Source organism: Cucumis melo, chromosome 11, assembly GCF_025177605.1.
Source record: "Cucumis melo cultivar AY chromosome 11, USDA_Cmelo_AY_1.0, whole genome shotgun sequence".
Taxonomy (NCBI): Eukaryota; Viridiplantae; Streptophyta; class Magnoliopsida; order Cucurbitales; family Cucurbitaceae; genus Cucumis; species Cucumis melo.
The window spans coordinates 6,981,992-6,994,576 of record NC_066867.1 but is presented as its reverse complement, the minus strand read 5'-3'; the positions used below and the strand labels follow the sequence as shown (position 1 = coordinate 6,994,576).

Here is a 12,585-nt window from a genome sequence, read left to right as displayed (position 1 = left end):
TACTATAAATGAATTAATAAGGGTATTAATAGATTTATTATTTCAGTATGCTTATTGACTGAGAAAACAATTGAATTGGATAAAGTGACTTTGTTAGGTGACCGACTTAATTTAATATGAGTAGCCATAATGTCTTGCTAGAGACCAATTATGACTTATGGGCCCATTATCATATTAAATTTGCCTAATGAGTTGCACACGAAAGAATTGGATTGAATTTATCTTTGAGCTAGGTAACTAATAAGCCCAATTAGAGAATTGGAAGCTTATTAGAAAACCCTAGGAAACATATAAATAAGACCTTAGGCGTTTATTTGATATATACAAAAAGACATAAATTCGTCCGACATGGTGAGAGTCAAATTCCCACTTTGTGAGATTTTAGCAGACCTGAATTCGATGAGTCAAATTTCTAGTTCGTGTGTGGATACTGTCAGAGAACGCTAGTGATTTGCAGTGTTTTGTGGATACAAATTTGGAGGATCGTTCTTATCATAACAAAGACAATTCGAATTTTGAGAGTTACTCACATCAGCATAGAGGTATGTTTGTTTGTGATTTAATTGTTTATATACACGATCTTTTTATATTCTAGGGTTAGAGAATTTTTTTTATGTTAATTCATCTGCGTGTAGCCCCTAGTTTGTTTTCCAACAAAAATACCATTAAACCATGCTTCGAAGCAATTCTCCTTGTAACTCAGATGATGAAAGGAATCATGAAAGATAACTTGAGTTCAAAGTCTTTGAGAAAGAGATAACATTTTTATTGGGTATGGTTTTTGGTAGCAAACAGGAATTAATATCATGGGTTAAGGAATTTGGTTCACACAAAATGGTCATGAAATAAACTTTGTGAAAAATGAAGGGTATATGGTGACTGTTAAGGCGCCGTTTGGCCCAAGGGTTATCACTATTGGGTTGGATTTACCCGATTAGGTTATGGTAAACCAACCCTTGTTTCGGTGAAGAGTTATCACGACCCTTGTTTGGGGGAATGGTTATCATAACCTTTGTTTTAGGGTTATCATAACCTCTCTTTCCTCTCTCTCCTTCTTTTTAAACCCTCCTCAACTCTCTATAATCCTACATTTTCAATTCCCTATAGTTTTACTATTCCATTTATTTTTTAAATTTTACTCTTTTATTTAACAAATGCCATTTGTTTTTAATTAATTTAATGATCTTGAAAAGAGTAAAATTTTTAATTTATTTTATTTATGTAAATAATTTAAATTAAATACTAATTGTGATTAGTTTACGCATTTAGTCTTCATATTTAATGTCTTTTTTTTTAATTTTTATTATTTCATGTCTTTCATTTATTTTTATTATTTTATTTGTTGTTCACCTTTTCAAATATTTATTTTAAAACTAATCTATCTATATCTAAACTATTTCTAATAAATTTAAGTTAAATGAATTTATAAAAAAGGATTTTTATTAAATTTATAAAAAATCAAAACAAAATCAAATCAGAAATTTAATATTAAATTAAATAACTTTTGAATACTTAAATAACCTAAAAGAATATATAATAAAATATTTTAAAAATTATCTAAACTATGTATAAGACTTTCTTTTAAAAAGATTCAATTTAATGAAAAGATTTGATTTAATATTTATTTCAATTAAATTTTGAATCTAAAATTTTTACGAATACTTTTCCAAAATGTAGTTTTTTCTCTTTCTTCTTCCTAATTTTTATGTATTTATTAATTCATTATAATTTTTAGTTTAAAAGGAAAAATAGTAGTTTATTCAACTGTAACGATTACTTAAAAAAAGTTGAAAATTTCAGGTCGTATTTATAGAAATTAAGGCAAATTGTTTACGAAAACTAAGACGATTTGTTAAATTAAATATACGAAATTCGTGTACTGGATTTAGAATATAAATTAAAAAAATTATTCTCATGTAACAATTACTTAAAAAAGATTTGACAAATTGTTTTATGAAAACTAGGACGATTTCGTAAATTAAATACACAAAATTTATATATTGGAGCTAGAATATGAATAAAAAAAATTAATAGTTTATTCACACGTAACAATTACGTAAAAAAGTTGATAATGGATGTCGTATTTAAAGAAATTACTGGAAACTGTTTTACGAAAATAGGATATTTTGGAAAATTAATTATACGAAATTTTGTGTATTTGATTTAAAATACAAATTTTTAAAAAAATTAATAATTTATTCGCACGCAACGATCTTGTAAAAGATGTTGAAAATGGACGTCACGTCTATATCTATACTACATATAAAAGCTCCTATATGGAGAAATTTTTTTTATCTCCATTATATCCATTTTCTTAATACATTATCTAGGTTACAGTAATTCTCTTTTTAAACTTTGTATTTTGTTTTCACCATAAAATAATAGGCTTTTAATGAATAATGGGTATTAAATATAAAAAATAAGCCTTTAATGAATAATGGGTATTAAATATCAATTATGACTTTTATTATTGAAATTTTCTTTTAAGTTAAAAACAGTAGTGTTTTTTATTTGATTTTTTTAATTTTAAATTTGATAATTTTATATCGAGAATTATTGAATGAATTAAAACATGACTGTTCACACGAGATTTTCGAAGAAATTTGATTCGTGGAGTTGAACTTGTGTTGATGTTGTATTTACGTTATTTGATACGATGTGGTCCGATCTCTAGAATTTGATCCTCTGATTCTCTCTCGGTTGGACGCTTACGCTTGATTTAAGGAAACAAAGCACGCGATGTTCTTGGAGTTAGAGTCTTGGAAGAAAGCTTGGATCTTCAAAAGAGCTTCAATCTTTGAGGGTGTTTTTGAAGTTGGAGTTTTCGAAGAAAGCTTGTACATTCAAAGGAGGTTCAATCTTCGAAGGTGTTCTTGAAGTTGGAGTCTTGGAAGAAAGTTTGTATCTTCAAAGAAACTTCAATCTTTGAGAGTGTTCTTGAAGTTAGAGTCTTCGAAGAAAGCTTGTATCTTCAAATGAGCTTCAATCTTCGAGGGTGTTCTTAAAGTTGGAGTCTTTGAAGAAAGTTTGTATCTTCAAAGAAGCTTCAATCTTCGGTGGTCGGAGTGGTCGGAGTTTCGATCTTTGGTGGTCGGAGTTTCGATCTTCGCGGTTGGTTGACTTCAGGAGTTGAGGAGACTTCTATCTCTTGGGCTCTCTAGACCTTCTCGAGTCAAAAATTTCCAACAAGTGCTTCTGAAGTTCTAAATTCTCCTACTTCACAAATGAAGAGAATTCCCCTATTTATAGAGTTCCCTGGTGGACTTTTATGGACTTGAGCCTGGTTTGGTCCATGGATCATACCTATGGACTCAATCGCATGGATTTGTGTCGTATTTTATTTTAGGCTAAATTAAGCTTATTTTTTGGCTCAATTGAATTTTAGCTCAAGTAAATAATATTTAATTGAATCAAAATAATTAGAGGCGACAAGAAGAATAGCAAAATCTAAGTTTTACTTTGGATAAATGACAAATTTATTTTTAAATTGTCAAAATAGCAAAACAGTTAATTTCCACATAATAAATGAGATAACTATGCCTTAAATGCCCCTACCTACTTTACAATATAGACTCCTAAATACAATAGTAAGAAAAAACACAAATACCCTTTAATTAATACATATTATGCACTCCCTTCAATTTTCCAATTCTCCCTCCCAAAAGAATAAACCATCTTCTGTAAAGGCTTTTCGGCGCATTTCCACGGTCGCTTTTCTACCGTAGCTTTCTCTTCCATTTTTCCACCGTCGCTTTCTCTTCCGTCGCTTTTCCACCATCGGTTTCTCTTCCGTCGTTTTTCCACCGTTTACACGCCCTTCCTTTTTAATCGGTTTTCACCACCCAAAGTATGGGTGAGTTGTTTTGTTTCACGCTTCTGTTCCTTTTTCAACCTTTGGATTTTTCCTCTGTTTTCTGCATGTATCGATATTACCGAGTTCTCAAAATTTTCTTCAAATTTTCTCCGGTTCTAACATTCTTTAAATTTTCAAATGGCTTTCCACCCGCATTTGTTTTCCACCCGCACCGTCGCTTTCCACCTTCTTATTTTAGTACAATTTTTTTTCCTTAATTCCGGTCGATTGTCTTCCGCTGAATCTTCTATTTTTGTTTTCCTTAATTTTGGTTCGTTGGCAAAATTAAAGATAGATCATATTTTATTTGGCATGATTTTAGGGAGGGTTGGGATTTGATTCTAAACTTAAGTATTTCCATTATATTTGCCATAATTAAATTACATTTTATTTGGCATGATTTTAGGAAGGGTTGAGATTTGATTCTAAACTTGGTAAAAATCTGAATAATTAGGGGATATTTAAACCAATTGAATATATTTAGGGATCTTTAAAAGAATATAATAATTTTTTGATTTAGTTAATAATTATCATAAGTGGGTGTGTTCACAAATACACTGTAATCGAATATGTGATATTTTATTTGATTTTTGGATCTCCTTAAATATATTGTATTTGAATTTGGACAGTTCTCATCCGTTAAAGGGTAATTTCGGACCAAGAAAGTGGAAAACTATTTCAGGTAGTTAGTTTTGCCATAACTAAAAAAAAATAACACCCTTCGTTTGTCTTCCACCGTCGCTTTTTCGCCGTCTGCACGCCCTTCGTTTTTTAATCGGTTTGCACCGCCCATTTGCAAATTCTTGAAACGAGGATGAATTTGGAACATATACATCAAGGAGGCGATAGTCAATATATCGGCATGACTCAATCCATCTACCATCGAATATGGTTTTCACTCGTTGTAAAGCCATGGAAAAAATTCAAAGAGAACACGTTTATCGAATAAAGTATTCACTGGTAGATTGTATATAGGAGGGATGAATATTAAATTAAATTATTGTTTCATATATTATACGGGTACCTGTTTCATTTGTAGGGATCACATTTTAATTTGATGTAATGGTCGGATATTACGAAAATATGGTAGACAAGGGCAAAGAAATAAAATGTATATAACATAATCTTATGAATATAATGTTGGGAAGGCAATATTAATTATTTTTCTAAAGTAGTTTAGAATATAAAGATGTTAAAATTTTAAAAAGAATATGCTTTGCTCCGTGTTTCTTTGAAATTTATGTTTTAATGGCCATGAACGTTCCGGTGAATTATGTATTTTCCTAATATATTCAAACTTGAAATTGTCTTTCGGTGAATCTTGTGTTTTGGTTTTCATTAATTTCGGTTTGTTGGCAACATTAAAGATAGATCTTAGGGATACTATGAAATTGTCTTTAGGGATAGTTGAGATTTGAATCTAAACTTAAATATTCCCATTATATTTGCCATAATCTTAGGAAATGGTTGGAATTTAAATTTGAATTTAAGAGATTTGAATTTTGAATGTTTTAAATGCTTTTCCGTTACTTTTTTTTAATGTTTTTGTATATGGTTAATTATTGTATCATGTTTATCATTATTTTAGGAAGGAAGAATTCATTTCATTAAAATTTTAGAACCTATTCATTGCGTTAATAGCTATTGAAGGAAAAAATCGGTAGCTAAAGTTTGAATATATAATTATTGAAGGGAAAAATGAGAATAATTAGGAGATATTGAAATCAATTGAATATGGTTAGGGATCTTTGAAATAATATAATAATTATTTAATTTGGTTAATAATTATCATAAGTGGGTGTGTTTGCAAATACACTGTCTATGTGATAATGTTTTGTTTGATTTCCCGGGTTCCTTAAATATACTGTATTTGATTATGGACAGTTCTCATCCGTTGAGGGACATTTTCGGTCGAAAAAAAGTTGAAAATTATTCCAAGTAGTTAGTTTTGCCATAAATAAATAAAAAAATAACAGTTTGCTATTTTGACAATTTCCATTCTTATATTTGCCATTTCTACGGATTTCTCAATAATTAATTTGATCCAATTGTCATAATAAAGACAAGTGACATAATTGTCCAATTTGTCCTTAAATTTAATTTGGGACACATGTCAATTTTTAGTTAATCTGAAATACAATCATTTTAGTAAATGATGTGACAATTTGTGATTGGTTCCAAAATTTCTTATTCAACAATGATTCTTTCTTTTCCAAGTTCGTTTCGACTTCCAAAGGTTAATCCAACAATAATGGTAAAGTTTTTTTAGTTTGTATTTTATTTTATCATTTATTTTGATAAATTTTAATAAACAATCTATTATTTGAGAAATTTATTAGATTTTTCTTTCATACCTCGGTTGATTTCTCTATATTGTTATTTTTAAATGTTGAATTTACTTAGTTACAGCTTTGGTTTTATTATAATTGTCATTTTCATTTCATTTTATTATATTTATAATTAATTATTGCTTTCAACAAAAGAATTGAATAATAAATTTACCTCGACATTTACTTTCTCAATACTCAACAAATAATTAATAGTTAATTGCTTTGATCTTTTTCTTAAAGATTTATTTTAAATAATTAATATTTAATTATTTTATTTCATAAACTAAATGCAATTTCTCTCTCATTATTTAAGACTACTAACTACTAATTATTTACAATTTTTTTACTATTTCTAAGTTGTTGTAGTTTATTTATTGTGAATTTACATAAATTGATTCTTAAAAAAAAAAAACATGCAAATGTATGCCTTAAAATTTCTATTTTAAGAAAATGATAATGTTTATTTGTTTAATAAGTAGATTATAGGTAATTAGATTTTCAAATAATACAACATTTCCACGAAAGATTAATATCTAAATTAATAAAAATAATATTTAAAACAAGTGGTTTAAGGTTAATAGAAAAAGATAAAAAGAAGTAGAAAGGTTAGAAGATGAAATACTATAATTCAAAAAGCTTTGTTGGTATGAATTTTCAAATATTAATTATATAATTAATGATTTTACATTTAATTATATTTAATAACTGAATTTTAAAAGTTATGGAATCCTTCCGATCCTAGCTATATAAAGAGCAGTCATTTACTATTTCTTTTTCGAAAATCTTAATTCATTTTTCTTAATTTGTTTGTTGTGTAATTTTTTTTCTCAGTTCACTCTCTCAAAAATTTTCAAGAATCCATAAGATTTCAATCCTTTCGACTTCCATAGGTATTTTCAAGTTATTTTATATCATGGTCTTACACTGATAATAAAAGGTTATGTAATCTTTTTAACGCTCTCGCTATAACATTTTTCAATACAGTTCTGGCTATAACTATGTAAAGTCGATATTTCTTTTTATTGAAAAAAAACTTTTTTTTTTTTTAAGTTTTCTCATAGTTCACTTGGCGGTAATTTTGTCATTCAATGATACGCATGTGAAAAATTTTCTCTCATTATTTTATTTCGAAACAATTAATAAAATAATTTTATGTAGTTTTCTGGATTCTTAAAGTAGTTGGAATGACTCTTAAATTTAACTGATAATTAATATTACAACCATTCATTATTGCATTTAAGTAAAGCAAATTAATGATAAATTACGTTACTAAAAAATGAAGTTACAAAATCATTTATTCTTATACAAGTAAAACAATAACCTAACCTAATTCCAACCTCCATCAAATCACATTTATAAATAGATCATTAGATTCATAAATCAAATAACATAGAACAATATTGAACAATGAAGTATACACATGCATGGAATTATGAAAGAATTCACACTAGAGCGATCTTTTTAAGATTTATTCTTTTTGAGCATCGTATTAGCTAGCCACCTTCAAATTGGTAGAAAACTACAAAGAAAAATTAAATACAAGTATGGAAGTGATGAAAAAGGGAAGTTTATCAGATATACTCTCTTATTTCCTACCTTTTCTCTCTTTCATCACGAGGAAGGTAAACATTAAAAATGATATTTTGTTAATTTATGTTTTTCAATTTCGGCTCGAGCAAAGTAGAGAAGGGTTTAAGATCAAGAAGTGATCAATTATGACAAATTATGAACAGTTCAATGGTGCCAAATTTGAAGAAAGGTGTCTTATGAGGTTATAAAAAATGGAAAACGTGCAATAGTTAGTAAGAAATAAAAAAGGAAATTCTAATGTCAAATCAAATCCAAATTTCAATTTGGTTGTTGCTGAAAGTTTGTTATGATGAAATTATTCATCTTTTACATGTGAAATTTAGTCCATGGTTTCAATTTACACATTTCCAAATTAACTACATTAGATTAGTTTTGTTGTTATATATGTTATTTTAATTATTAATTTAAACAATAAAGTCATCTAATAGTTAGAATGTATATGGAAGAAAGTTTGATGGTTAATATTATCTTTTGTTTGTTTACTTTCATGTTTATAAAAATTATATATATTCTAATAATATGAGATCACACAATATGAGATTCTACTATATTTGAATATACAAATTCATATTATGAATTTAACTTTTTTATATACTAAAATAAAATGACAAATTTCACGTACAATGCACGTGTTACTAACCAGTTTAAAGAAATTACTGAAAAATATTTTACGAAAATATGACAATTTGGTAAATTAAATATACGAAACTTGTGTATTGGATTTAGAATACGAATTTTTAAAAAAATTGTATAAAAAATAAATTTCATAATACTACCTACATAACCCTTCCCCCAAACACATGTTGTTATGATAAAACTAGGTTTATCATAACACTAACCCTCCATTACCCAACCCTTCCCCTAAACGGCCCTTAAGGCCCCATTTTTTTATTTGTTTTAAAGAAAGTATTAAAGGGGAAAGGATAAAAATTAATCATTTTCGCGTTTAGTGGGGGGGGGGGGGGGGCGGGGAATTGGTTAAATTTGTTCCTCCCAATTTCCCTTTTCTCTCCTCATTTATTCCTTCTGTTTCCCCCCATTTTATCCTTCTCTTTCCCTTAAACCAATCCATCTTCTTCTACTCTCCCCCTCTCAATCGATCTATCCTCGCCAGCGTTAACTGTATTCTTTTTCCTCCTTCTTCTCGATACTTGAACTGGTAAGGTCCCGATCTACTCATTCACCACTTTTTTCGGAGTTGGTTGACGCCCATTTCGACCCATTTTCATTACCTCCCATCCATTTGATCGAGATCTAAAATAAGTTTTCGACGCGCATGATTTTTTTCTCCTCTTTATCTTGTTTGCTTCACTCAATCGATTCGTGCATGGCTTTTCTCTTTGATTTGCCGTTCGAATTTGAAGGGATTTTTGTTTGTGTAATGTCTTGTCGCTCGGATTAGCCATTGGCGCTCTGTTTTTGGTTGTTCGATGAGTTTTTGATACTACCAGTCGTCGACTTGGTTGATCCGAGAATGGTAGGGTAAAGGTATACATTTCGACCCTTTTTCTACATGTCGATGATAAGGAACGCTCCCTATCATATTCATTTCTTGTTGTTACTTTTCTATTTTACTTACATGTTCATGTTCAAATTGATTTTATTTTCGTTATAATATTGTGGAAAAAATAACCACGTGTTTTTGTTTCTTGTTCGGTTTTGGTATGTCACTGGAGTAGAGAATTTAATTTGGGTTTTTTCTGTCCTTCGATCTGATTTTGTAGTCCATTTTAATGAGTTTTTGTTGTAGCGCGCATAACTGTTTTGTTTTGTGCAATTTTATGAGTTCTATGTTCTGTTTTACGTTCCCAATTTTATGGTTTGTTTTCTGTTTTTCCATATGTCCGCGGATTTACAGTTTGGTGATGGATGTTTATGTTTTTTCTTTCTTTATTATGTTTTTTTGGTGTTTCGGTTTACAGATTTTTTTATGTCGTTCGATATGTTTTGCTTATGATATTCATTGTACGCTTTTTTTTTTGTTTAGGTGTTTAAGTTTAGGGCTTATCTTTTTATGTCATTGGATCTATTTAGGCATCATCTAGTTGTCGTGTCTATTTTATGTTTAATCGACGTTTTGGTTTAGGAAAGTTTATAAAGTTTGATTCTCCATATGTTGCATATGTGTGATATTTTTTCTTATGGAATGCGTTACTTGTTTCTGTGCATGTCATGTCTTTCATATCACTGCATTTGATGACATTCCGCATGAAGTTCAGTTTTCTAATAGTGAACGAATTTCTTTCCTCTGACGCAAATTTTTTTTTCACTGTTTCTCTTCAATTTTTCATTCATAAGTTTTCCATGTACGTGAGTTATATCAATTTCCTATTTGTCATGGCTACACAACGGTAGGTCTACAGGCGAAGGTATGTCGCGACGTCCTTTTCATTTTTTAACATTTCACACATACACAGAAACTGCATTAACATTTTCTAACAAATGTTTGTTTTTTCATTGCAGTGCGTGCGAGTACGTAGCGAGACATAAATTCACCTGCTACAGTCCTTACGTCATCCCACACAAAAAAAGAGTCCTTAACGTGCATTTATGTCGTTCATTTGTTTTCTTTGCTAAGTTTAAGTACAACTATAATTATAAATACATAGTCACATTGGCATTCATGTATAAGGGACTTTGACAGTGAACTTTTTTTTTTTATTATTATTTACACTATGTTTTTCCTTGACGTTTTAAGCATGTGCTTCCATTAATGCATGTTGCACGATTTTCTTTTACCTTCCATGCCATGTTGTGTTATTTACGGCAATGAATCTTAGAAAACAATAGTAAAATACTTAACTGAAATTGTCACTTCATAACACAAAGCACGGGGATAAGAAATGTTCACAAAATACGTAATTGCCAACTTCTGTAATATTTCGACATAAAACAAAGTAAAAAAAAAACCCAATTTTTAGTCACTACAAAAAAAACAAACAAAATGTAACATTGCAAGTGTATTTGAAATTATGAGAGGACATAAACAAAACTCGATTTACATATGTTTCATCCAAATTTTTCAAATGAACACACGACAACAAGCTTAAAATTATAGTGTTCAATTGTTCTCGTAAATAAATTAGTGTAGATGCAAGCGAGTTCTCTAAAAAAAAAGAGACAAACTATGTACTTGGTGAATTTGTAAGAATGAAAAATTATTTACAATGAAGGTAGTTTACTTCATCGCACTTCCAGTAGTACTATGAAAATTAGTATAGAATTAAAAAAAAATAACAAAAGCGTTTTATGTGATAATTCTTTTCCACAAATGAAAAGAAACATACACTAAGTTTAGGAATGAAGAACATAAGATGATTTTCAATTTAAGAAAAGGCCAACCCTACTAGGTGGAACAAACAAACACATCTCCCTTTCCTTTACGGTTTCTGACAATTTCCTCCACCTTTAGCAGGTTTCCCCTCTTAATTACGTGAAAAATAGACTCACAAGAAATCGTCGCTGTTGTATTTGCATTCACAATAACCCAATAACAGATGCTCCTAATATTGAAGGCACTGTTGAATGACAATAAACGCATAACTCACATATCAGTCGATGCAAGACATAGGATTAGATACCTAACGTACTTTCATATGATACACGCATCTGACCTAGTGTGTCGGAACAATACGCGGATGGACAGATGCAGCTTTGCAATTCTGTGCCATTTACTACGAACCAGGGCTAGATTAGAATGGACTAAACTCATGGACGTTTAGGAGATGGTTGCCCTCTTCCTTCAACATGGTATTAATGGTCGTTCTTTAGCTGCATGATGACCTATTGGCCACACCACAACCTATAACGAGTACATGCACAGACAGAGGTGACGGTCTTTCGAGGCTAGGGCTAAAGAACTTACTGTTTCTTTGCGTAACTTTTCAATTTCAAAGTTGTGCAAAATAACAAATTGTGTTCCATATTGACTGTAGAATTGCCATGGGGCACTTGACGACACGTACATCAAAGTGAATGTATCGGTAGTGGATAGACCAAGGTATCGAACACAAAAGGATGAAGTGGAAACTAATGTCCTCGACGTATGCGATACGAAGGGGGACTTCGTTTTCATTTTACCCGGTTGGGAAGGATCGATCGCTGACTCAAGTATTCTAAGAGATTCACTTTTCTAACTTAACGGTCTTAAGGTTCCAAAGGGTGAGATATACGTTTTCACTGTGACTCGATAAAATTATATGTCATATGTTTATTATGTATTTGTTTACCGCTTTAACAAAACCAAACCTCATACTTGCAGGGGTATTACTACCTATGCAACGCTGGTTACCCAAATGCAAACAGTTTTCTAGCGCCGTATAGGGGCCAACGTTATCATCTAGAGGAGTGGTGTGGTGCTGGGAACGCTTTTGAGACACCGAAAGAGTTCTTCAACATGAAACATTCTAGCGCACAAAATGTGATTGAAAGAGCAATACTACGTGGAAAGTCCTACTATTCGGTTCAAGTCAAATGTCGAACTATCATGGCTTTTTGTCTCTTTCATAATTTAATAAATTGAGAGATGACTTATGCCGAGGAATTTGATGACGAAGATGGTGGTGATTCGATACATGCAACTACTAATGGGGATGACATCACATACATTGAGGCCTCAAACGAATGGGCTCAATGGCGTGATGCACTTGCTTCATCAATGTTCAATGAATGACAGTTGCATAACGAGTAGTATTGTGTGATTTGTGTTATTGTCCAGTTCTTATATCGTTTTGTATTATGCAACGCTCAATGTTTATTTGTTGTCCTCATATTTTATTTAGAGACACTTGGTTTACAAAGATGTATGTGTAT

The 12,585-nt window shown here is 30.3% G+C and overlaps 1 long non-coding RNA gene across 1 annotated transcript; it reads left to right on the top strand.

Annotated features, from left to right (window-relative positions):
* Nucleotides 1–8,734: 8,734 nt before the first annotated feature.
* On the top strand, nucleotides 8,735–10,462 carry LOC127143884 (uncharacterized). The gene is made up of 3 exons (XR_007815449.1): nucleotides 8,735–9,261; nucleotides 10,072–10,142; nucleotides 10,237–10,462. It is a non-coding gene; the product is annotated as an uncharacterized LOC127143884 (long non-coding RNA).
* Nucleotides 10,463–12,585: the final 2,123 nt, after the last annotated feature.